Raw genomic sequence first — 24,911 nt, 5'->3', positions numbered from 1 at the left:
AGTATTTTATTCTTTTTGATGCAATTGTAATGGGATTGTTTTCTTAATTTCTCTTTCTGATAGTTCATTTTTAGTGTACACAAATGCAACAGATTTCTGTATATTAATTTTGGATTCTGCACTGTACCAAATACAATGATGAGTTCTACTAGTCTTTTGGTGGCATATTTAGGATTTTCTGTATATAGTATAATGTCATCTGCAAACAGTGATAGTTTTACTTCTTCCTTTCCAGTTTGGATTCCTTTTATTTCTTTTTCTTGTCTGATTGTTCTGTCTAGAACTTCCAATACTATGTTGAATAAAAGTGGTGAGAGTGGGCATACTTGTCTTGTTCCTAATCTTAGAGGAAATGTTTTCAGCTTTTCACCCTTGAATATAATGTTGGCTATGGGCTTATCATATACAGCCTTTAATATGTTGAGGTATGTTCCCTCTATACCCACTTTGTTAACAGTTTTTATCACAAATGGATGTTGTATTTTGTCAAATACTTTTTCTGCATTTATTGAAATTGCTGTATGAATTTTATCCTTCATTTTGTTAGTGTACTATATTGATTGATTTACAGTTATTGAATCATCTTTACATCCCTGAAATAAATCCCACTTGATCATGGTGTATGATACTTTTAATGTATTGTTTAATTAATTTTGCTAATATTTTGTTGAGGATTTTTTCATCTATGTTCATCATGATAATTGGCCTATAATGTTTTTATTGTTGTGTCATTTTCTGGTTTGGGTATCAGTGTGATGCTTGCCTTGTAGAATGAGTTTGGAATTGCTCCCTCCTCTTCAATTATTTTGGAATAGTTTGAGGAAAATTGGTGTTAACTCTTCTTTAAAAGTTTGGTAGAATTCACTTGTGAAGCCATCTAGTCCTGGACTTTTGTTTATTGGGAATTTTGGGGGGTTTTGGGGGGGGTTTACTGATTCAATTTCATTACTGGTAATTGGTCTGTTCGTATTTTCTATTTCTTCCTGGGTCTTGGGACATTGTACACCTCTAGGAAATTGTCCATTTCTCCTGGTTGTCCATTTTATTAGATATAATTGTTTCTAGTAATCTCTTATGATCCTTTGTATTTCTGTGGTATCCTTTGTAACTTCTCTTTTTTCATTTCTGATTTTATTGGTTTGGACCCTCTCTCTTTGTTTCTTGATGCATCTGGCTAATAGTTTATCCATTTTGTTTACCTTTTAAAAGAACCAGCTCTTTGTTTTATTGATCTTTTCTATTGTTTTTTTAGTCTCCATTTATTTCTGCTCTGATCTTTATAATTTCTTTCCTTCTACTAATACTAAGTTTGGGTTTTGTTTGTTCTTTTCCTAGTTGCTTTAGGTGTAAGATTAGTTTGTTTATTTGAGATTTCTCTTTTTTCATAAGGTAGACTTATATTGTTATGACCTTCCCTCTTAGAATTGCTTTTGCTGCATCCCACAGATTTTGGATTATTGTGTTTCATTTTTATTTGTCTCCAGGTATCTTTTTGATTTCTTCAGCAATTCCTTGGTTGTTTAGTAGCATATTGTTTAGCCTCCACATGTTTGTGTTTTTGTGTTTTTTTTTCCTTAAAGTTGATTTCTAATCTCATAGCATTTGGTCAGAAAAGATGCTTGATATAATTTGAAATTTCTTAAATTTACTGAGACTTGTTTTGTGTCCTAACATGTGATCTTTCTTGGAGAATGTTCCATGTGCCCTTGAAAAGAATGTGTATTCTGCTGCTTTGGGTGGAATGTCCTATATATACCTATTAAGTTTATTTGGTCTAATGTGTCATTTAAGGCCAGTGTTTCCTTGTTGACTTTCTGTCTGAGTGATCTGTCCATGGATGTAAGAGGGTTGTTAAAATCCCCTACTATAGGGGCTTCCCTGGTGGCGCAGTGGTTGCGCGTCCGCCTGCCAATGCAGGGGAACCGGGTTCGTGCCCCGGTCTGGGAGGATCCCACGTGCCGCGGAGCAGCTGGGCCCGTGAGCCATGGCTGCTGAGCCTGCGCGTCCAGAGCCTGCGCGTCCGGAGCCTGTGCTCTGCAATGGGAGAGGCCGCGGCAGAGGGAGGCCCGCATACCACCAAAAAAAAAAAAAAAAAAAAAAAAATCCCCTACTATTATGGTTTTCCTGTCACTTTCTTCCATTATGTCCATTAATAATTTGTCTTATGTATTTAGGTGCTCCTATATTGGGAGCAGTTGTATTTACACTTGTTATATCTTCTTCTCGGATTGATCCCTTGATTATTATGTTATGTCCTCCTTTGTCTTGTGTTACAATCTTTTTTAAAAATTCTATTTTGTCTGATATAAGTATTGGTATTCTGACTTTCTTTTTATTTTCATTTGCATGAAAATAAAATACCCTTTTCTGTCCCCTCACTTTCAGCCTGTTTGTGTCTTTAGATGTGAAGTGCTATCTTGAAAATATTGTTAGATTATAAAAACATGTTTATAATCGTGTTTAATAAAATTCAAATCATAATTGAGCTGTATTCTAATTTTATAAAAATTCAAGAGTGAAACCCCTTGTTATACTCTGTACCATTTTATTTTGCAAATTTTCTTGGCAAAATATTTTACGGCACTATAGGCAGTTCCACACTTCACATTAGAATTTTGCAACTTGATCACTGAACAAATTATTTTTGCTGACACATAAAATGAATCCATCATATTTTTAAAGAACATGTCCTATAGGCATATTTTGTCAGATCCCTGCTGCTCATCTTCCCAATGCCTGCCTTTCCCAGGGATGTCTCTGTGTCTGCTAAGGAGCAGAGAATCTTCCTCTCCCCATGAGATCTAATAAGGGCAGAAATTTTTGTTTGCTTTGTTATTCACAGAAACTAGAATGTCAGGGAAATAACGGAAACTGGTTCAATATTTGTTAACTGAACCAATTAATTAATGAACTAATTAGTTAATAGCTAATGAGTTCATAATGCCTATTTATTTTTATATAAACTGATCTCTTTGACAGATTTGCACTGCAGAGGGCTTTGCATATGTTCTCAAACCAGCAGCTACTCAGAAGTTTCATGAAATTTCAAATATTTGCAGTCTCATTTTGAAAGTTTGCATTACATTATTTTACGTGAACAGTTCAAAACAAAGTGTTTGACAGAAAACAAAAACTACTGATATGATGGAGATTGTTGGGATGTACAGTTATTTGGCAGAAATACACCTTTGTGTGAAATGGGGAAGAATGTTTGAGAGAGGATTATTGAGCAGCCAATCTTTGGTGAATATTTTGTTCTGTGAGAACTTTTGCGTCCGTATACAGATCTGTAACTGGATATTTTGGTTAATGAATGCTCTGTTAATGTGTCCATGCCTATATACAGCCCTAACTTTCCTGTTACCCAAGATTTATGTATGTATATACATATATATTATATATATATATAGTTACATATACACATGTATATATATATATGCTGTGTATCCAATATCTGTTAGATATATGATATGTATGTATAAAATATACCACTCTGTGACACAGATAATTTGCCTCCTTCCAGTGTATCTAGGCACAGATATCTTCTAAAAATACACAATACCTATGTGCTTCTGGCTTCATGTATGTTTGGATCATTGTACCAGTTCAGCAGCTTTTCTTTTGGTGGGCCTGGAGAGGAAGTGGGAGGGCTGAACATGTAACAGCTGTGCTTTTCTATCTAGTAACTGAAATTTAATAGAAGTATCATGGGAACATTTGAATGATTTGTAGTTGTTTTGTGTACTTATTTATTTAATTTTAAAGAATATATTTTTAAGCAAAGACAATTTACCACAAAATTTAGATGTCTTTTACAAATATCTGTTCTTTTTTTGGATTTTTTTCAGGATTCTCCAATGGTTTCCTTTCTTTTAAAATGAATGTAATTTTAGGTACTCAAAGTGTTTTTAATACCATCACTAACCGTACTTCTGCTGAGCACCTTTCCTTGAGAGTCCAACATCTTAACAGTCACTCAAATATTGTGAAATTCCATTAAAGATAAATATGTCTAAAGGACAGCATTCCCTTGGCAGGCATTTTATCTCTAAACTAGTACCTTCCGATAGAATTTTCTGAAATGGAAAGATGTTCTATAATCTGAACACCCAGTATGGTAGTTTGTGTGGCTTTTGTGCATTTGAAATGTGGCTAGTGAGGCTAAAAAAAAAACAACAACACTGTTTTAAATTTCATTTAATTTTAATTAATACAGATTTAAATCTATGTAGCTACATGTGGCTACATAGAACAGTCTGCTCCAAAACTAAAAGTTTTTTGCAAGTCAGAGAACAGAAAAGATGGCTTTATTTACTTTATGTTTTATTCCTTTATTTGACCTATCATTCAACATCAGTACTTATCATGTACTCACTATTTTCCAGGCATTGCTCTAATTAGAGAGTATTCAATAATAAGATGTATATGCCAGAAAAAGCCTGTAGGGTAAGCAGCACTGTTTCTCATTCCCAAAGACACCCTCAGCATAAATAAAAATACTGGTAGGGGAAAGGCAAGTAACAAAACTTAGACATGAGTGTGTATGTTTGTGTGTTTAAGAAGTGGGTGTATCTATATATGTGTGCATGCTTGAATGTTTTTGAGTCAATGATCAGATTTGCTGGGGCAAAGATTCCAAGAAAGAGATACTTATGTAGGCAATTTATCAGGGAATGTCTTAAGATTGGAGAGAGAACAAATGTTAACTGAAATGCAGTTGCAAAAAATACCTCAACTGATCCTACAGGGAGCTCTGGACTCAGTGGGTGAGTGGGAGGGAGAGTAATGTATTCATTCTATGGTATCATTCTAAATTTTCACTCTGAAATGCTATTAGGTATTATTTCTTACCATATAAAAGATATAGATAACTTTTATATTTCTTTTGGATATGCCAAAACATAGAATCTACTAAAAGGAAGGAACGTCTGAACTAGTCTGAATGGTTATAAGATTAGCCTACAGTAGTATACATAATAATGTTAAACCATTTAGTAAAATTAATTGCTTGACCATTTTGATGGAACTTGTATGTAAAAAAGTATAGATATATAATATCATTATAAATATTATATAACTATAGACAGTATTACTACATCAAGCAGTGTTTATTTTTATTACAAGGAGCAATTTACTTTCACAATAATTTATAGCAGTAGTAGTTTATGTTCTGTATCTTCCTAACATATTTAAAATAAAATTTGAATGATTAAAATAAAAATTATCACACAACTCCTGGAACACAACCAGAGCACAGGGAGTAGCACCTAAACTATACTCATCCTAGAAATTAACAAAATAAATAAGTTATGATTAATAATAATAATAATAATAAAATATCTTTGGTAACAACCACATGTTAGGATCTTATGCCCTTGAAACTCATCTCTTCATTTTTCAAAGACAATTGTCCTATCAGTTGTTTGAAAAATACATATCAAACCTCAAATACCCTGTAGTTTGCTTTAATGAAACATTTTACTGAGGTTTCAATAATCATTATAAGATTCCTGTATCTATTGCAACCTAACATGTGGCAGACTGAGTTATTCAGAAACAAGCAGCAAGTCATTCCTCTCTTCCTAGATAGAGTACTTCTCATTTTTCAAAATCATATCCCAGCACACAGTAATGCAATCACCATGCTGAGACTGTGAGTAATAACCCTCACTACTCAAGTGGCTTCTTTGAACAGCTGCTCTGACACAATTTAAAATCCCATATCCCTCTGAAGGATAACAAATAATGACTATGACTATAGAAACATTTGAAATCTTAATGAGATACCGTATAAAGACATTTACATGGTATCAGCAGTGTGTCAACAAAGAGGGCCCATTTCCTTACATCAGGCATTTATTGTCTTTGAACCTTTTGGGAATATCAAAGATATCATGTGTTCTCTACATACACATTCAAAAGCATCTGAAATTTGAGCATATATCTAGAAATATTCAGCACATTTTTCTATTCAATATATCAATTCAATTCTTCATGCACCAGTGTTTCTGACATAAAGCATTATTATAAAATGATGGAAATCATGAAAATCTACATTATGAATTTCAGACTTATTGAAAGAAATTCTTTTGTAACTAGTTAACATTTCATATGACTATTCAATGCCCAAAATATTAGACCAATTCATTTTTGCAAAAAAATATATAATTCATAGATTAATAGACTGATAAGAATTCAAAAAAAGAGAAGGAAAAGAAAGATAAAAATATTGAGGAATATAAGTTGATGTACAAGAAACTACTTTATACTAGATGATAAATATAATGTAAAACTAGTTTCAGCATTCTACTCGGTTCAGAACAGTTCTCTTTGTTGTTTGGATTTAATCTGTCCACATCATACCTTTGTTTAATAATTCTGAATTATTGCAAACATGCACAATTAGGAGAGAATTGTTTCAATTTTAACCAAAGGACTTGGCATCCTCATCTAACTTAATGTATTGTTGGCAAGATTCATTTTCTTGCAGCTGGATAAAGCTTGCTTCAGGAAAGAGAGTCTGTCTCTCATCATTAAGCCTTCTGTCAGAGGATCACCTGATTGGATCAGGCTTACACAAGATAAAATTCCTTTTATTAACCTAAAGTAAAAAGTAAACTGATTATAGAATGTAATTACAGCTGCAAAGTTCCCTCACTTTTGCCATGGATTCTTGATAAGCTTTGAAATTAACTAGCTTTATTTAGATAGTTCTAAGTTCATCACTCTTGATTTTTTTTCTAAGACACAGTATGTCTTTTCAGTTGCTGATTTCAATACTTTTTCTTTAAAGTTCTCTTGAGTTTCATGTTGTTTTACTTCATTTTTAAAAAATTTTGTGAATTTTTTTACTTCTCTCTTTCATGCCCCATATTGTATCCTTTGTGCTACCTCAAGGTAATTTTTTTCCTCTAAGATAGTTTGATTTTTCTCTTATGATTCTTCTCAGAGGTCAGCTAGTACAAAGTGTATTTCTCTAGTTTGATATATTGTCTCTGAGATTTTGTATGTCTATTTTATACTCTAATTTCACAAAAGTAAAAGGACATTGATTTATTATATATTTTCTAAAAGTGTAATGACAAAATTTTTGGTCACAGTGTTTACACTTCTCTGTAGTAAATTTTTTTTCTGATGAGTATAACCATTTGGATTATTTTTTTCTTCTTCTTTTCTCCATACATCTTATAGATACTATGCTTGATATTTTGCATTTTACTTGTATTTGAATAGTGTAATTACTTCCTGAACCAGCTTTTATCAGGAGGACCAGGGTCATGTTATAGTATAGCAAAGACTTTCTTTATGAAATTAGAGCATCTATTTGAGTATAATCTCTTAGTCTTCACTTCTGCTAGACAACAATGCCTCACTGCAGAAGCTACTTTCTTTAAATGACTTCTCTTTGGAATTGCTCATACATAGTCACCTTCCTGCTGCTTCTTCATGACAAATGAGGTTGGAAAGAGGAAACTCTGCCACAGCCATAATATACTACCCTGTTTTAAATAAGCAATTTTGGTTTTGAATCTGAAACTGCATCACTTAATTTGGAGAATTTGCCTCAATCATAGTAGTGAAGTTTTCAGCCATGGGTACCTTCTGTTGACATCTTTCCAAACCATTATCGAAAGTTGCCTCCATTTAACAGACTTACCCCATATAATATAGTGTCAGGATACATAACTTTCCTATTATTGTTGCAAATACAGATTGCATTTCATATTTTTGTCCTTCTTGATTCTGAGAGATTTCTGAAAGGACAATGAAAAAGTCACATGCCCCTTGCAATTTTTAAATTATAGTTCTATTCTAGAATTCCAGGTTTACCTATGATACTGTCTTAATCTATTCAGTATTTCCATCCTTCTTTATTCTTGCTAAAGAAGATCCTATATATTAGTTTTGTTTTGTATTATATTTATTGATGGTTGTTAGATAGCTGCCTTGGTCATCATAGAGCTCAAAATGAAATCTTAATTTTTTTCTCAGTTTTGAGTTAAAGTTTATCTAATTTTCTAGGTTTTTAGTTATTTTTCCTCAGCATTTCCTCAGATATTCTTTGCAGCTGGTTAAAAAAATCTGATATTTCAATTTTGTAAAACACTAATTTTATTTCTTCTGCAAATGATCTGTTTTTCTCTTTTATAAGTTAAAACAAACAAAAAACAACCAACAAAAAAACAAAACTTGATTAGTTTTTTTTTTGAAGTTTCCATAGAGTGGATGTAGGTACAGATATATTTTATTTACCTTTTTAGCATAGCATAATATAAAAACATAACTTTTTTTCTTCAATTATCAAGCTATCACATTGATAATATCTTCAAATATTGCCACTCTGATATTCCTTCCACTTTCTTTTGAAACTTAAATGTCTATTTCAGAGTCTCTACATTGATCTTCTTAACATTATGCCAGTGCCAACATCTTAACACTTCGGTGCATTAGTGGCAAATTCCTCAGAATTGTCTGAAAAGTTGCTAAGATTTTCCTCATTTGTGTCTTATCTAATTTATGCTATCTGTTGTGCTTCTATTTCGGGGAATACACACACACACACATTTATTTATTTATTTCCAAATTTTTCAATTCTTTTTTCCATAGTCACAAACTATCTCATTCTTCATTTCATAATACCTTTTTCTTTAAAATTTTTTATATAACTACTTGAGTATCACAAACATGCAGAATTTAATCTCTTCATTAAACCATTTTATAAAATCATTTTCATCTAGATTTAATTTACATACTAATTGTATATTTGTTTTTATTGTTAGCATTTATTTTTCTTTCACATTTTAGAATTTGGTATGTTTTATTATTTGGAAAAGGAATTTTCTTTTCTAATATATTTATAATTTGTCTTTGTCTTTGTTTCATTTTGTATTATATTTATTGATGGTTAATATCAATATCGCCTAGCCAGCAGTTTATTCCCTGGCCTACTAGTCTTTAAGATTTGAGACTTATGATGAAATATCATAGCCTTATAAAATTGATAAAATATTGGGTTTTTAATTCTATGGTGGTTTGGGGAAGCCAAATTTAAACACAGTTACCATAATTTTTTTTTCAGTTATGAAGCTGTACATGTTTCTTTAACTGTAGCTTTAGGACTATGGTTGCCAGATAAAATGAAGATTGTCCAGGTAAATTTGAATTAAGATAAACTGGATAATATTTTAGTATAAATATGCCCCATTATATTTGGTGTTTCTGTTTACTAAATATGACAATACTATTGAAGTAGTGGTTGTTCAGTAGTATTGCTAGACTCATTTGCTGAGATAGGGAGCTTAACAGACAATTCTTATAGTCAAATAGTGATCCTGACTCTTCTTCCCACACATGTTGGCCCTTATCATGTCAGAGCCAAATGCTTGATCATCTCTGTATATTTATGGATCAAGAGCCCATGGTTTCAACACTGTATTCATTTTTTCCACTTCTTTTTTTCCACCCTGGCCATGTCTTTTCAATTATCTATACTTATAATGTTTCATTATATATTTAGAGCTAAGAAAGGGCATTGTGACATGAATATACTGTATCATCTTGATCAGAAATCCATCATCCTTTTAAGAATTAGACTGAAATACAATGAAAAGAAAGCATCACAATATTTTTCAGGGTATCCAGTTATCTAATAAATAAATGTCACATCCCACAAAATATATTCTGCACATATATGCAGATAAAGATAATCATAATTCCACAATCAAATCTAAAATCAGTCTGATATATTATTGAAATTCAAGTGTTAATATTTCTATAGAATCACAAGCCCAGTAAATATTTGAGAAAATTTGGTGTTTATATTCCTCCTTGTGTATAACACTGAACTTTTATGAAGCATTTTATTTTTAGGGATTAACTATAACATTACCTTTTAATGGAATCATAAATCTTTAATTATAGTTCAATATGTTGCTGACTTAAATTGCTTTTTGACTGAAACAATTCTATTATAGAGTATGAAGACACAGTTTCTTTTCACTAAAATAAATATCCTAATTTCTAAACATAAAATAGATACACTTTGCAGTACATATCATTTTGGGGAAGAAAAACAGTACATTACCTTTTTTAGCAAAGAGATGCTCACCTCTACAGTGTGGCATTATTCGTATGTTTTGTTTTTTTTTTTTTTACCAAACAAGAGAAAATCAGAATGGGAGGGAGGACTTTAAAGATCATTAGTTTAAACCACAAATGGAATCAGGATTTACTTTCATTGCAACCATAGTAATATTAACACAACAATAACAATAATAGCAGCAGCAGCAGCAGCAAATGTTTACCTGGACATACTCTATTAAAATAGTCTCTAAAATGTGTATCTAGAATTAATTTTTTATGGGTGTATTATTTAACTTAGTTCCATATGGAATCACATATACACACAAACACATACATATGTGTTTATGTCATTTAACATATTTAAATAAAAAGACAAGCCAGTTATTTAAGTGCAAATGTAATATCAGACTGGTTTAATCTTAATATTTTCAATCTAACAGAACAGAAAATATTTTGTAATAAGATACAACTTGGCTTTGAATGTCATCTTCACATTAAGTTTCTTTTAATTTTCTTAACTGTTTTCAAATAACAAAATTCAGTTTCATTATGATCCTAAATAAAATCGAGAATACCACTAACAGGGCAATAATAAGAACTGATTAAACAATGGGTGTACCATTCTTAGTATACCTTGGGCCATCGTAATGTACAAATAAAAACTCCATTTCTTATTTCATTTATATTCCAAATAATCATTATTAAAATTTATAGTGAATACTTATTTAAAAGTTTATTATGCCAGGATTTATCATAGGTATGCAAGGCTTGTTCAACATTCAAAAGTCAATCAACAGGCTTAAAAGAAAAATCACATGACTACATCAATAAATACAGAAAAGCATTTGAGAAGATTCAACACCTATTTATGATAAAAACTCTCAGCAAACTAGGAATAGAAGGGAACTTCTTCAACTTGTTAAATAATATTTACATAAAACCTATAACTAGCATCATCTATAGATTCAGTGCAATCTGAATAAAAATCCTAGCAAGTTATTTTATCATAATGGACAAGCTGATTCTAAAGTATATATGGAGAGGTAAAAGACCGAGAATAGCCAATGCAATACTGAAAGAGAAGAACGAAATTGGAGGACTGACACAACTTGTCTTTAAGACTTACAGTTATCAGGCACAGAAAGTGTAATAATGCTTACAAGGGTCTTGGGGGAGGGAGTAAGTGGGAGTAACAGTTTAATGATAACAGAGATGAAGTTAGGTATGATGAGTTCTGTAGATGGATAGTAGAGACAGTTGCACAACGATGAAATGTGTTTAATGTCCCTGAATTGTACTCATAAGAATGGTTAAAATGGTAAAATTTATATTATGTATATTTTACCACAATAAAAACGAATAGGTCAAAAGAATGAATAAATTCATGAATTAAAAAAAAAGACAGTTGTCAAAACAGTGTGGTATTGGTGAAAGAACAGACAGATAGATCAATGGAATAGAAAAGAGAGCCCAGAAATAGACTCACAAAATGTAGTCAACTGATCTTTGACAAAGGAGCAAAGGCAATACAATGGAGCAAAGACAGTCTTTTCAACAAATGGTGCTCAAACAACTGGACATCCACATTAAAAAAATGAATCTAGACACAGACTTTATACCCTTCATAAAAATTAACTCAAAATGGATCACAGACCTAAATGTAAAACACAAAAATATAAAACTCCTAGAAGATAACATGGGAAATCATAGATGACCTTGGGTATGGTGCTAACTATTCAGATACAATGACGAAGGCATGATCCATGAAAGAAATAATTGATGAATTGGACTTCATTAAAATTAAAAATTTCTGCCCTACAAAAGACTATGTCAAGAAAATTAGAAGACAAGCTACAGACTGGGAGAAAATATTTGCAAAAGACACATCTGATAAAGGACTGTTATCCAAAATATACAGAGAGCTCTTAAGACTCAACAGTAAGAAAACAAACAACCCCATTAAAAAATGGGTCAAAAACCTGAATAGACACTTCACCAATAAAGATATACAAATGGCAAATACATGTATGAAAAGATGCTTCACATAATATGTCATCAGGGAGATGCAAATAAAAATAGCAATAAAATGCCACTACTTAATTATTTAGGAGGGTCAAAACTTGCAACCTTGACAACATCAAATGCTGATAAGGATGTGGTACAACAGGAACTTTCATTCATTGCTGGTGAGAATGCAAAATGGGACAGCCACCTTGGAAGACAGTTTGGCAGCTTCTTGCAGAACTAAACATTCTCTTATTATACTATCCAGTAATCATGCTCCTTGATATTTACCCAAAGGAGTTGAAACATGTCCACATAAAAACCAGCACACAAATGTTTTTATCATCTTTATTTACAATTGCCAAAGCCTGGAAGCAATCCAGATGTCCTTCAGTAGGTGAATGGATAAATTGTGGTATATCTAAACAATGGAATATTATTTATTGCTAAAAAGAAATGAGTTATTAGACCATGAAAAAACATGGAGGAAACAAATGCACATTACTAAATAAAGGAAGCCAATCTGAAAAGTCTACCTATTGTATAATTCCAACTATTTTTCATTCTGGAAAGGCAACACTATGGAGGCAGTAAAAAAAAAAAAGCAATGGTTAACAAGGTTTTGTAGGGGTGGAGTGAGGGAGTAGAGTGAATATGTGAAGAAGTACAGAGAATTTTTGGGCAGTGAAAATACTCTGATACTATAATTATGGATATATGTCATTATACATTCGTCCAAACCCATAGAATGTACACTAGGAGTGAACTCTAATGTAAATTATGAACTTTGTGTGATAGTGATGTGTCAGTGTAAATTCACCAGTTGTAACAAAGGGATTTGAGACAGGATTTGATTATGGGAGAGACTCTGTATGTGAGGGGGCAGGGAACATATGGGAAATCTCTATACCTTCCTCTTAATTTTGCTTTGCTCTAAAAATATAAAAAATGATATTATGCTATATGCTTCTGCTGCTATTCACTGGTGTTCTGATGTCAGTTGTATATAGTAAACATATTCTCTCCTCTTTGAATTAATCCTTCGTGTGAACAGTGTTTGGCCTTTTCATATGCTTGTTTATTTTGGCGATTGCATCTTTTTCTTCCACTGTAATCTAACTACTGCATATTCTTATTTGTAAAATATCAACTCATTTGATTCTGAGGAATATGGCATAGAAGTACATTTTATAAAATTCTGAAAGAGAAATTTTGTAAGAGAAATCATTTAGGTGATCCATTATTATATGATTAAATCACATTGAAGAAGAAAATATTTTATAGCATATACATATATATATTTAAGTTGAAAAATAATTTCAAATCTTCATATCATACAAAAATAGGGAAAGGTTTCATTATTAGGTATTCAGTATATGCAACATATGAAAAAAGTAGATACCATATTTTAAAGTTTTTTTATTTTTACTGAGGTATAATTGACATATCATATTACTTTCATGTGTATAACAATGATTTCATGTCTATATATATTACGAGATGATCACCACAATAAGTCGTTATTATCCTTCATCATACAAGGATAATAAAATATTATTGACTGTATTCCCCATGGTGTACATTAGATACCCATGACATATGTACTCTATAACTGGAAGTTTATACTTTCTGACACCCCCCATTTATTTTTCCCATCCCTAAACCCCCTCTCCTCTGGCAACCACAAGTCTGTTCTCTGTGTCTATAACTATGGTTTTGTGGGGTTTTTGGTTTGTTCTTTTGGGTTTTTGATTTTTTATTTTAGATTCCACATATAAGTGAAATCACATGGTATTTGTCTTTCTCTATCTGACTTATTTTATTCTGCTTGACTTATTTTCACGTAATACCCTCAGGTCCACCCAAGTTGTTGCAACTGGTAAGATTTCATCCTTTTTTCTGACTGAGTAATATTCCATTATATATATATGTATATGTATATATATCACACAATATGTTCTTTATTCATTCATCTATCAATGAACACTTAGGTTGCTTCTATATCTTGCCTATTGTAAATAATGCTGCAGTGAACATAAGGGTGCATATATCTTTTCAAATTAGTGTTTTTGTTTTCTTCAGATAAATACCCAGAAGTGTAATTGCTGGACATAAAGTAGTTCTATTTTTCATCTTTGAGGAACCACCATACTGTTTTACATAGTGGCTTCACCAATTTACATTCCAGCCAACACTGCACAAAGGTTCCCTTTTTTCTACATTCTCTCCCACATTTGCTATTTTTTTGTCTTTTTTATAATGGCCATTTTGACAGATATGAGGTAGTATCTCATTGTAGTTTTGATTTGCATTTTCTTGATGATTAGTGATGTTGAGCATCTTTTCATATGACTGTTGGCCATCTGTATGTCTTCTTTGAAAAAATACCTATCAAGGTCTTCTGCTCATTTTTTAATTGAAAAATTTTTTTGATATTGAGTTGCATGAGTTCTTTATATCTTTTGGATATTAATCCTCTCATCAGATAAATCATTTGCAAATATCTTCTCCCATTCAGTAGGTTGCCTTTTCATTTTATTGATGGTTTCCTTCACCATGCAGACGATTTTTAGCTTAATGTAGTCCCATTTGTTTACTTTTGCTCTTGTTGCCTTTGCCTGTGGAATCAGATACAAAAATTATTGTTAAGTCCAATGTCAAAGGGCTTACCACCTATGTGCCTATGTTTTCTTCTGGGAGTTTTATGGTTTCAGGTTTTACATTCAAGACTTTAATTCATTTTGAGTTAATTTTTGTATGTGGTGTAAAATAGTGGTCCAGTTTCATTATTTTGCATGTAGCTGAATTGTTTTCCCAAAACCATTTGATGAAGAAATAGTTTTTCCTCATTATATATTCTTGCCTCCTTCATTGTAGGTTAATTGGCTGTACATGCATGGATCTATTTTTGGGTTCTCTATTCTGTTCCATTGATCTATGTGTCTGTTTTGTGCCAGTACTGTACTGTTTTGATTAATATGGCTTTACAGTATAGTTTGAAATCAAGGAGTATGATTCCTCCAGCTTTGTTCTTCTTTCTCAAGATTGCTTTGATTATTCAGCGTGTTTTGTGGCTCAATGCAAATCTTAGGATTATTTGTTCTAGTACTGTGAAAGATGTCTTTGGTATTTTGATTGGGATTGCATTGAATCTGTAGATTACTTTGGGTAGTATGGACATTTTAACAGTATTAATTCTTCCAAGCAATGAGCACAGTGTGTCTTTCCATTTCTGTTTTGTTTTCTTCAAATTTCTTTCATAAGTGTCTTATAGTTTTCAAAGTATAGGTCTTTTACCTCCTTGATTAAATTTATTTCTAGGCATTCTATTATTTTTGATACAGTTATAAATGTCTTCTTAATTTCTATTTCTGAAAGTTTATCTTTAATGTGTGGAAGTGCAACAGATTTCTGTATGTTAATTTGTATCCTGAAAGTTTACTGAATTGATTACAGGTTTTTGGTGGAGAGTTTAGGATTTTCTATATACAGTATCATATCATCTGCAAATAGTGACAGTTTTACTTCTTCTTTTCAATTTGGATGCCTTTTTTCTTGGCCTAATGGCTCTAGCTATCATTTCCAATACTATGCTGAATAAAAGTGGCAATAGTGAGCATCCGTGTCTTGTTACTCATTTTCAAGAAAAGGCTTTCAGCTTTTCAATGCTGGGTATAATATTAGCTGTGGGCTTGTCATATATGACCTTTATGATATGAATGTACATTCTCTCTATAACTCATAAATGGTTTTTATCAAAATTATTGAATTTTGTCAAATGATTTTTTTTGCATCTCTTGAGATGAGCATAAGATTTTTATCCTTCCTTTTGTTATTGCAGTGTATTACATTGATTGATTTATGGATGTTGAACCATCCTTGCATCTCTGAAATAAATCCTTCTTTATTATAGTGTACCAGCCTTTTAATGAATTGTTGAATTTGGTTGCTAATATTTTCTTGAGAATTTTTGCATTAAGTACATCATGTATATTGGCCTGTAACTTTCTTTTTGTGTAGTTTCTTTGTCTGTTTTGGTTTCAGGGTAAAGCTAGCTTTTAAAATGAGTTTGGATGTGTTCTCTTAACTTTTTGAAATAGTTTGAGAAGTACAGTTACTAAATCTTCTCTAAATGTTTTGTAGAAGTCACCAGTGAATCACTCTGGTCCTGGACCTTTGTTTGTTGTGAGATTTGTGGTTACTGATTCAATCTGGTTACTAGTAATCAATCTATTCAGATTTTCCATTTATTCATAATTCAGTCTTGGAAATTTGTGTGTTTCTAGATATTTTTCCATTTCTTCTAGATTGTCCAATTTGTTGGCTTATAATTATTCATACAAGTCTCTTATGATCCCTATTGGTTTTTTTTGTTTGTTTGTTTGTTTGTTTTGTGGTACATGGGCCTCTCACTGTTGTGGCCTCTCCCGTTGTGGAGCACAGGCTCCGGACGCGCAGGCTCAGCAGCCATGGCTCACGGGCCCAGCCGCTCCGCGGCATGTGGGATCTTCCCGGACCGGGGCACGAACCTGCGTCCCCTGCATCGGCAGGCGGACTCCCAACCACTGCGCTACCAGGGAAGCCCCCAATCCCTATTGTTTTTAATTAGGATCATAGTGTCCTTTGATTTTTAAAAATAGTAATTGAGCATAGTAAATATCCACTGTTTAAAAAGAGTAATAATTAAAAGTAGCCACTGTCCATTGTTTAAAAACAGACACAGTAGTATTAGCAAAATAGTGTAAATAAAGACAGTTTTGCTAGCTCCACAATGAATACAAACAAGTATGGTGCCAAAAATCAGGCAGTCTGGATTGCACTTGGAACAATAAAAGAAAAAAATAGAATATATCTGATTTTCATATGAACACATGACTTCAACAACTAGAACAGGGTGGTATTTTTTATTTAATAAAAACCTGCATCAACTACTCTATGCCCTACTAGGTAATGCAAAGATAGATGAGACATAGACCCATTTCTCATACAAAGGAACATAATACGTTATTGAAGGAGAATGGCACATCCTTAATGTATGCAGATAATTAGTAAAGGGGAAAGTACTTTCTAAACTGAAACGTATTATATGGAAAGTCCATTTTATTTTGATATTTAAAACTCTTCTTCGCATCTCCCTGTAACAGAATATGCAATGTATTAAAAAATAGTAACTTGTATTTTTCCCTTCAAGGGCAGAAAAAAATGTTTCCAAAGGAATTACTACCACTAAATAACCTCAAAATTTTAAGGGAAAAAGTACATTCTGAAACAATATCTAATATATGAGCCTTATTTGGTTCAGAATTAAAATGTGTTTGTGTGCCCATGTGGTAATAAAACTTATCTGAGAGTATATTTTCCATAAATTAATTATGGTTATTTTTCAAATGTGGTACTGCTGATTCTCTCTTATATTCTCTGATTTTTAGTAGTAATCTTACATACATGTAATGTAAAATATATTTTATATGAGTGTTACATTCATAAAATATTTTATAATATATAAGTGTATATATAAAATATATATAATGAATATACAGTTGAACTGTGAAAATTACATGTTTGGACTGTGTGGGTCCACTTATACACAGATATTTTTCAATAAATGTAGTATTAGAAAGCCTACTGTTGGTTGAATCTGAGGATGTGGAAGGAGGGCTGATTATAGGACCTGAGCACGTGAAGATTTTGGTATCCGTGACAGATTCTGGAACCAATCTGCTGTGGATAGGGAGGGATGACTATACAGATTTTTAATGGTACAGGGGTTGGCACTCTCAACCCCAGTGTTGTTCCAGGGTCAACTGTATATTATTTTATAAATTGTCCAATTAAATGTTAGAAAGAAAAGGTATTTTCCAGAATATAGAAGGACAAACATTTTAAGGTATATTAAATAAGTTTAACATCTCTGTTGTTCGGGAGTAGCAATCAGTTATTGAAACTGTGTAACAATTTTAGTATCAAGGTAGCCACCAATGCCTACAGGCAGGTTTAAGGAAGAAAGTGAAGAAGAATTAAACACAGAATGCAATTAAAGAAAATAGAAAACTAGTTATTTTCCAAGGAATCATACCTGCAAAATAGCAAGAGAAAAAAACTCAATAAAACCTGACAAATATTTTAAATAGCTTATATAAAGTCATAAAATATACTTGGTGCATCACTGTATTTTAAAACATGACAGCACAGCCAGTTTTTCAAAAATGTTGGGAATCTTTGACACATTTATATGCTATGGGGAGATCTGTGAAAATTGAAATTTTAGTCAATCAACCAGATGGTTTGTCTGCATGATGCCAAATTGCCACCTGCTTAATAACAGTTGCATGATTAACTGTATTTTTTTCTTTTATACACATGTTTGGCAAAATGTAAGAACAATCATAATTTTATATAATATTTTACCTAAAAGCATTTAATGGTACCACATATTTGAGAGCAGAGAAAATTTTTATATTTCATAAAAATAACACTCAAGAACACAACACAAACACAAAAATGTACTGCATGGAATAAGTGTTCATATCATTGTCTTGCACTTTTTATTACTTCTAGAAAATATTTTTAGACTCAGTCTTTCACCTATCTGTTCCTATGTTACTTTGATTATAAAAGTTCTGAAAGAGAACATTTGCATTCAATTTTCTAAGTACAGAAGTTCCTTTGCAATGCTACCTCCAGAAATTTGATTGGTAAAGTAACTTAGATGGTATTTTGTGTCTTTGTATAATTCATATTATGGATTTCACTTACATAAATATTAGGAAATTTAATGAATATTTTGGGTATCAACACATTTAGTAGCCCTGTAGCTATCACACAACTCTGGCTATTTTTTTTTTTGGTGTGTGTATGGTATGCGGGCCTCTCACTGTTGTGGTCTCTCCCGTTGCGGAGCACAGGCTCCGGACGCGCAGGCTCAGCAGCCATGGCTCACGGGCCCAGCCGCTCCGTGGCATGTGGGATCTTCCCAGACTGGGGCACGAACCCATGTCCCCTGCATTGGCAGGTGGATTCTCAACCACTGCGCCACCAGGGAAGCCCAACTCTGGCTATTTTTAACATAAGCTGTGTTAATATAGATCATAAGCACAATTTGTATGCCTTATAAAAATAATAAATTAATAAATTACATACTGATAATAAACTGAAAACTATCTTTGAGGGTAAATTGTGCATAGTCTTTTAAAATAGACAATGCATAAAAATGGAATTGAGAAAGCAGCCAAGTTGAGTTAGTTTGAAAGATTTTTAATATTTTCATCATTAATGTACATTAAAAAAATATAGGTTTTCTACATTTTTTCTTTTACTGACCATCATAGTATTCAATATACTGTGCACAATAATTATTGAAGTTGTTTTTCTGCTTCACATCTATTATGCATGTATTCGTGAATGCTGTATGAATGTTGCTGCCTGTGAACTTCTTCTACATTAAACATTTTAATTATCTAGAATATTTTATTATTAAAACAAGACATATTCAGGGTTTTCATTTTTTTCCCCATTAGTGTCATGGGCAAAATTGGCTTTACTTACAGAAGTGAGACATCCAAAAACCTTGAATACAAAATTTAAAATATTACAAAGAATTTCAAATTTTAAAATGATTGGATTCTTATAGATGAAACATGAATTAAAACTGCTTTTAAAAGTTATATTGTTATTTAGATATAGATTTTATATATACTTGCTCACAATTCTTGAAAAATTACAAATCTAAAATATTGGCTGGCTTTATTTACCGAATATTTTGGAACTTTCTGAGGTATATTTTGAAATTCAAACCTTTGTCCAGACTCCTTTTAATCTTTTTCACCAATTCATTCCTTAATTTCCTCTTCAGAACAGTTTTCTTCCTGCATTATTTATAATTCTCCCCACACTGTCTAGCTAGTTTCAATAGCTCAATAATGACTTTTATAGATCATGACAACTATGTATGCTAATTAACTCTACTCAAAGTCTAACAACACTCTCTATTCTAAGCCTCCCTATCACATGAAATTTTAAATCAAGGATGTTTGATAATTATGACATATGACACTTTGTATTGAAAAACATATTTCTATTTACTAAAAGTGGCATAAGGTGTTTAGTAAGAGACATTATAAGTACATGCTAATTGTTACTATTATTTACAAACATTTTTTCTTCAAAAGAATTTTTTGAGCATACCTCAAATCTTTCCTCCTAGTCTATTTAAGTGTTTCAAATTACTTCTACCTGGAGGAAATAATGAAGACACTGGCGGCACTCTCTAGAGAGACTATAGAAAGAGAAAAAAGAACATTGCATGTAAATATTTCTACTTGTGTGTCTGTGTATATGTGCATATATAAGCTTATTATATATTCTAGGTAAATTGTTTCCACTCTTTTTGTAAAAAATTTTATTTTTATAAGAAATTTAGTATCTAACTACTCTCACAGTTTATAATTTCAATTTTTAATTTAGGATACTTTGCTAACTTTTAGAATCACCAAACTTTTAAAACTGTGGTAGAATATGTACATTGTTTCAACACATAAGCCCTTAATTTTTTAATGACTTTTGGTTCAATACAGTGTTTGAGACTAATTCTTAAACTCTTCTGACTAATTTTTCACTCTTGGAGTTGAGCTTAAAATGGCACAAAAATTTTTCCAAAATATATTTTTATTATCTAGAATAAAATAAACAATTGACAGGATCTTAATTCATTATGATATTTAGAATTCGATACTGAGTATATTTTGGTCTAACATGTAATAAGGAATACAAGAAGACGAGTTGCATACAAGTCCCACTATCACCCTTAGCAAAAAGTAAACCTATATTAATATTTAAGATTTATAGAATAAAAATGGTTTGTCTTAAACTGTATGATTAATTAAAGTTAAATTTGTACTTTGTGATGTAATCGAATTAGATATATGCTTTAATTTCTAATAGTTCTACATTTGTTTAATGAGAGAACCTTCAGATGACTAGATTTGGGAGCAAACAGATTACTGAGAATATAACCTGAATTTGAAAGGACTTGGAAGATGCAAACTAATAGAGGGCCCAAACCTCAGAAGAAGGAACACACATCTTGCTTATTCGGATATTGTGACACAACACAAAACTGTAAGCTTACTTAGTAAAAACAAGAAAAGAATCCCCAGTGTCAGTCCAAGTGCAGCTAGATCTTTAGCCAAGCGGATACATTAAGCAAGATTTCAATGGCACCCAGTAAGATTTTTGCTGAGGAAGAATGTCCAGGTTCTGAGACTCTTTGAACTTTTGTACCTAGCTTAGAAGCTTAGAGCCCTGAGCACTGATGGCATTTCTTCTTTTATCATTGCTTCTCACACCCAGCATTCCTTGACCTTTGCATTCAATAGAGTTTATATCATTGAACCTTGCAGGAAAGAAATAACTACTCTTTTGGAAGATAAATTAACTCTGTGGAAGCTAGCCTAAAAGTAACAGAATAATTTGCATATTTCATGAGAAATTTTGTTTTTTTCTAATATATATTTGTATCTTATGCCAACTATGTACATTTATCTTGCAAAATAGCCATTTACTAGTTTTTTTTTTTTAATCACTTTTCAACTTGCATTACCTCCCTCGTACTACTTATTTCAGGTTTGACTTAATTTACCAATACTATGCCTAAAAGGCCACCCAAGGAAACATTTACTCTCTGAGTGTTGTGTGGCATATGTTGTCTATACTCCTAAGAAATTTATCTGCCGATTGTCAATGCACAAAACATTAGAAAGCATCACACAGAGACTGCTAAGGATGAAGTCATACGCTGTCTGTGTAAGAGAATAATGAGAGGAGAGTTACTGAATCCAGTTTTCATGGAAGGTAATATAAGTGATCCTTTCAAAATCTGTGTGCAAAATTATGTGAGTTTTCTGAATAATAATGAAGGAAAAATAGGGTTTATTATAGAAAAAAATTGTGTAATCCTGTGTCTATATACTTATACATATGGATAAGAATATATAAGGGTATATATCTGTATGAATGTATGCATATAGATACATAGATATATGTCGATATATGTTGGTATTTATCATCTGACATTGACATTATAAAACTAAGATCTTAATAATTAAATATATTTTTGATTCTCATTTTAACAACCCTCATATATATGCTAAGAAAATGACAAAATTACATGTAACATTCTAAACTCTTAATGACCAATAATTTCTAAAGGGTTCAACTAAATTGACATAAAATATTTTTTTCTCTTTGCTTTTCCCCTGCCTGTTTCCCTGCATCCCCTTTGTCCATATTTCTTACATTTTCTCTTTGTCCTCATCAATTCTCTCTCCTTCCTTCACCCTCTTCCGTTGCTAACTTTTTCTTCCCCACCTTCTCCCTCTTTGCCTACCATCATCATTATCGTCACCTTCAAAATATTTTACCTTCAAGACATCACATAATTGGATAACTCGTTATGCCACTCAGGGGTGATTTCACAATATTAATTATTTCTTATTTCTTGTGGTCATTGATTTTAATGCCATAATAGAAGTCCTCATGGGCTTCTGGTGTATATTTCTAGTTATGGTCCCAGGAGTAGAGGAAGTAAATTTATAGTTAGTATTGATTTAAGATATATCTCTATTGGTTGTAATTTCCTCCAGGAGAGGTATTTTAACATTCTTTTCTTCTTTCTTGTTCAGTTGATTATCATATTAATAGAAAATAATTATTTAAACACCTTGTGGAACATTTACTAGTAAAAAATTATGAATGTGATCAGTAAAAATTTCAAAAGAAATATATTTTATAAAATGCAGGGGGCTTCCCTGGTGGCGCAGTGGTTGCGCGTCCGCCTGCCGATGCAGGGGAACCGGGTTCGCGCCCTGGTCTGGGAGGATCCCACGTGCCGCGGAGCAGCTGGGCCCGTGAGCCATGGCCGCTGGGTCTGCGCGTCCGGAGCCTGTGCTCCGCAACGGGAGAGGCCACAACAGAGGGAGGCCCGCATACCACAAAAAATAAATAAATAAATAAATAAATAAAATGCAGATATTTTATGTTTTTTGATTACCCCCAAAATCTCTGCATATACTCTATATTGATAGTCTGCCTCATAATAGGTTATAGTAAAAACAAAAAAACACTTTCATTCCAAAATAAAATCAAGCAATCACACAAAACTCAACTTATTGTTGGGACTTACCTGGTTGGTCCCGTGGTTAGGACTCTGTGCTTCCACTGCAGGGGGCGCAAGTTTGATCCCTGGTCAGGGAACTAAGAACCCACACGCGGCATGGCATGGCCAAAAAACAAACAAAAAAAACCCCCAAAAATCAACCTTATTGCTTTTTTGGTACTGTCTTCTCATTTTATGAATATCAGTGCCTACAATTTGGCTAGAGAAAGTGTATTGATTCTGTAACCTAAGTATCAAGTAAAACATGTTAATTTTTTTCAAGTAGCAAATAATATGAATATGTACTTGCTTGACCAGTTTCTACTAGAGGCTTTTAGCCATCTTATTTTTTTTCTTTTAAAGCACATTTTACAACTATTTAACAAAAAATGAGTTAACAAATATTTAATAAGTGCCTGCCATATACAATGTACTGTGTTCCCTGTCCTTCAATAAAGCCAATATTCAAAGTGTATCTCAGTACATATTTTTCTATAGAGACATATTGGAAATAGAAAAAATATTTAAAACAAAACCAAAAAAAAAAACACAGAAAATACTTACTTTCTCTCCTTTAGCAGTTTAATATTCAAGCTCTTCACCTTCATTTTATATCTCATAAACAAAGTTGGCTTCAGATAGTCTCTGGTGGTATATAAATATTTGCCTTTCCCACCCCACCTGCCTATGCATTGTATAGATTTAACCCTATGCAACAAGAGATAATTTAGGTTGATATAAAGAAAAAAGATATAAGGCATTATGAGAGCTTTGACAGTCCAGAGGCACTTCTACCAATACAATTCCACTTTATTTTAAACCTTATTTAATTCTAATTGGAAGTTTCTTATTTTTAACTGGGAGGCTCATGAATAGCACCAAAGAATGCCTTCTTTTACTTAGGTTAGGTTTTATCAGTGGAGATCCAAGGATGAACATTTGTGTGTAAGTGATTTATAAAGAAGCCTTCTGGTAAAAATCAGAAATAGAGTAAGAAAATTGGGACAAGGTTCAATAACAGGCAAAGTCCTTTGTAGGGCAACTTTAGTTCCATCCTGCAGGGGATCTCTGGAGCTAGCATAAGTATATACCAATTCAGAGTGTCTCTGACAAGAGAGAAGAGATGGAGCATTTGAATTATTATCCCACACATCAGTCAACCACTGGGTTACAAAAGGTGAGGGGATGCTGGCTTTTCCTGGTAGAACATGTAAAACATGATCTGGCAGCCTTAAGGGCAAGAACTTTGATAAGAAATTGCAGTCTTAACTAGTAGGAGTGGAAGTATGCCAGTGGCTAATGTACATTGAAATGGTAAAGGAATCGGAAGAGATATGCTTGGACCAGAGTGAGCTTCAATTTTTGCAAAAGAGGCAGTGAAATCTCAAGTTCTGAATTGTATGAACTTTGTTTTAGCTGAAAAACAGAAGTCAATTATAAAAAATTAAACTAGAAAAAATTTACCCTTTTAAGTGTACAGTTTTATGAATTTTGCCAATTGTATATAGTCATTACTCCATTAATCAATATACAGAACATTTCCAACCAACTGAAGTGTATCCTTGGGCTCTTTGGGAGTCCATGCCTCCTCTGGCCACCCTCTCCCACCACTGGGAACCACTGGTCTGCCATAGTTTTGCCTTTTCTATAATTTCATATAAATGATATCATA

The sequence above is a fragment of the Physeter macrocephalus genome, chromosome 1 (assembly GCF_002837175.3).
Source record: "Physeter macrocephalus isolate SW-GA chromosome 1, ASM283717v5, whole genome shotgun sequence".
NCBI lineage: Eukaryota > Metazoa > Chordata > Mammalia > Artiodactyla > Physeteridae > Physeter > Physeter macrocephalus.
The sequence above is the reverse complement of the archived record's forward strand: the minus strand, read 5'-3'. Positions refer to the sequence as shown.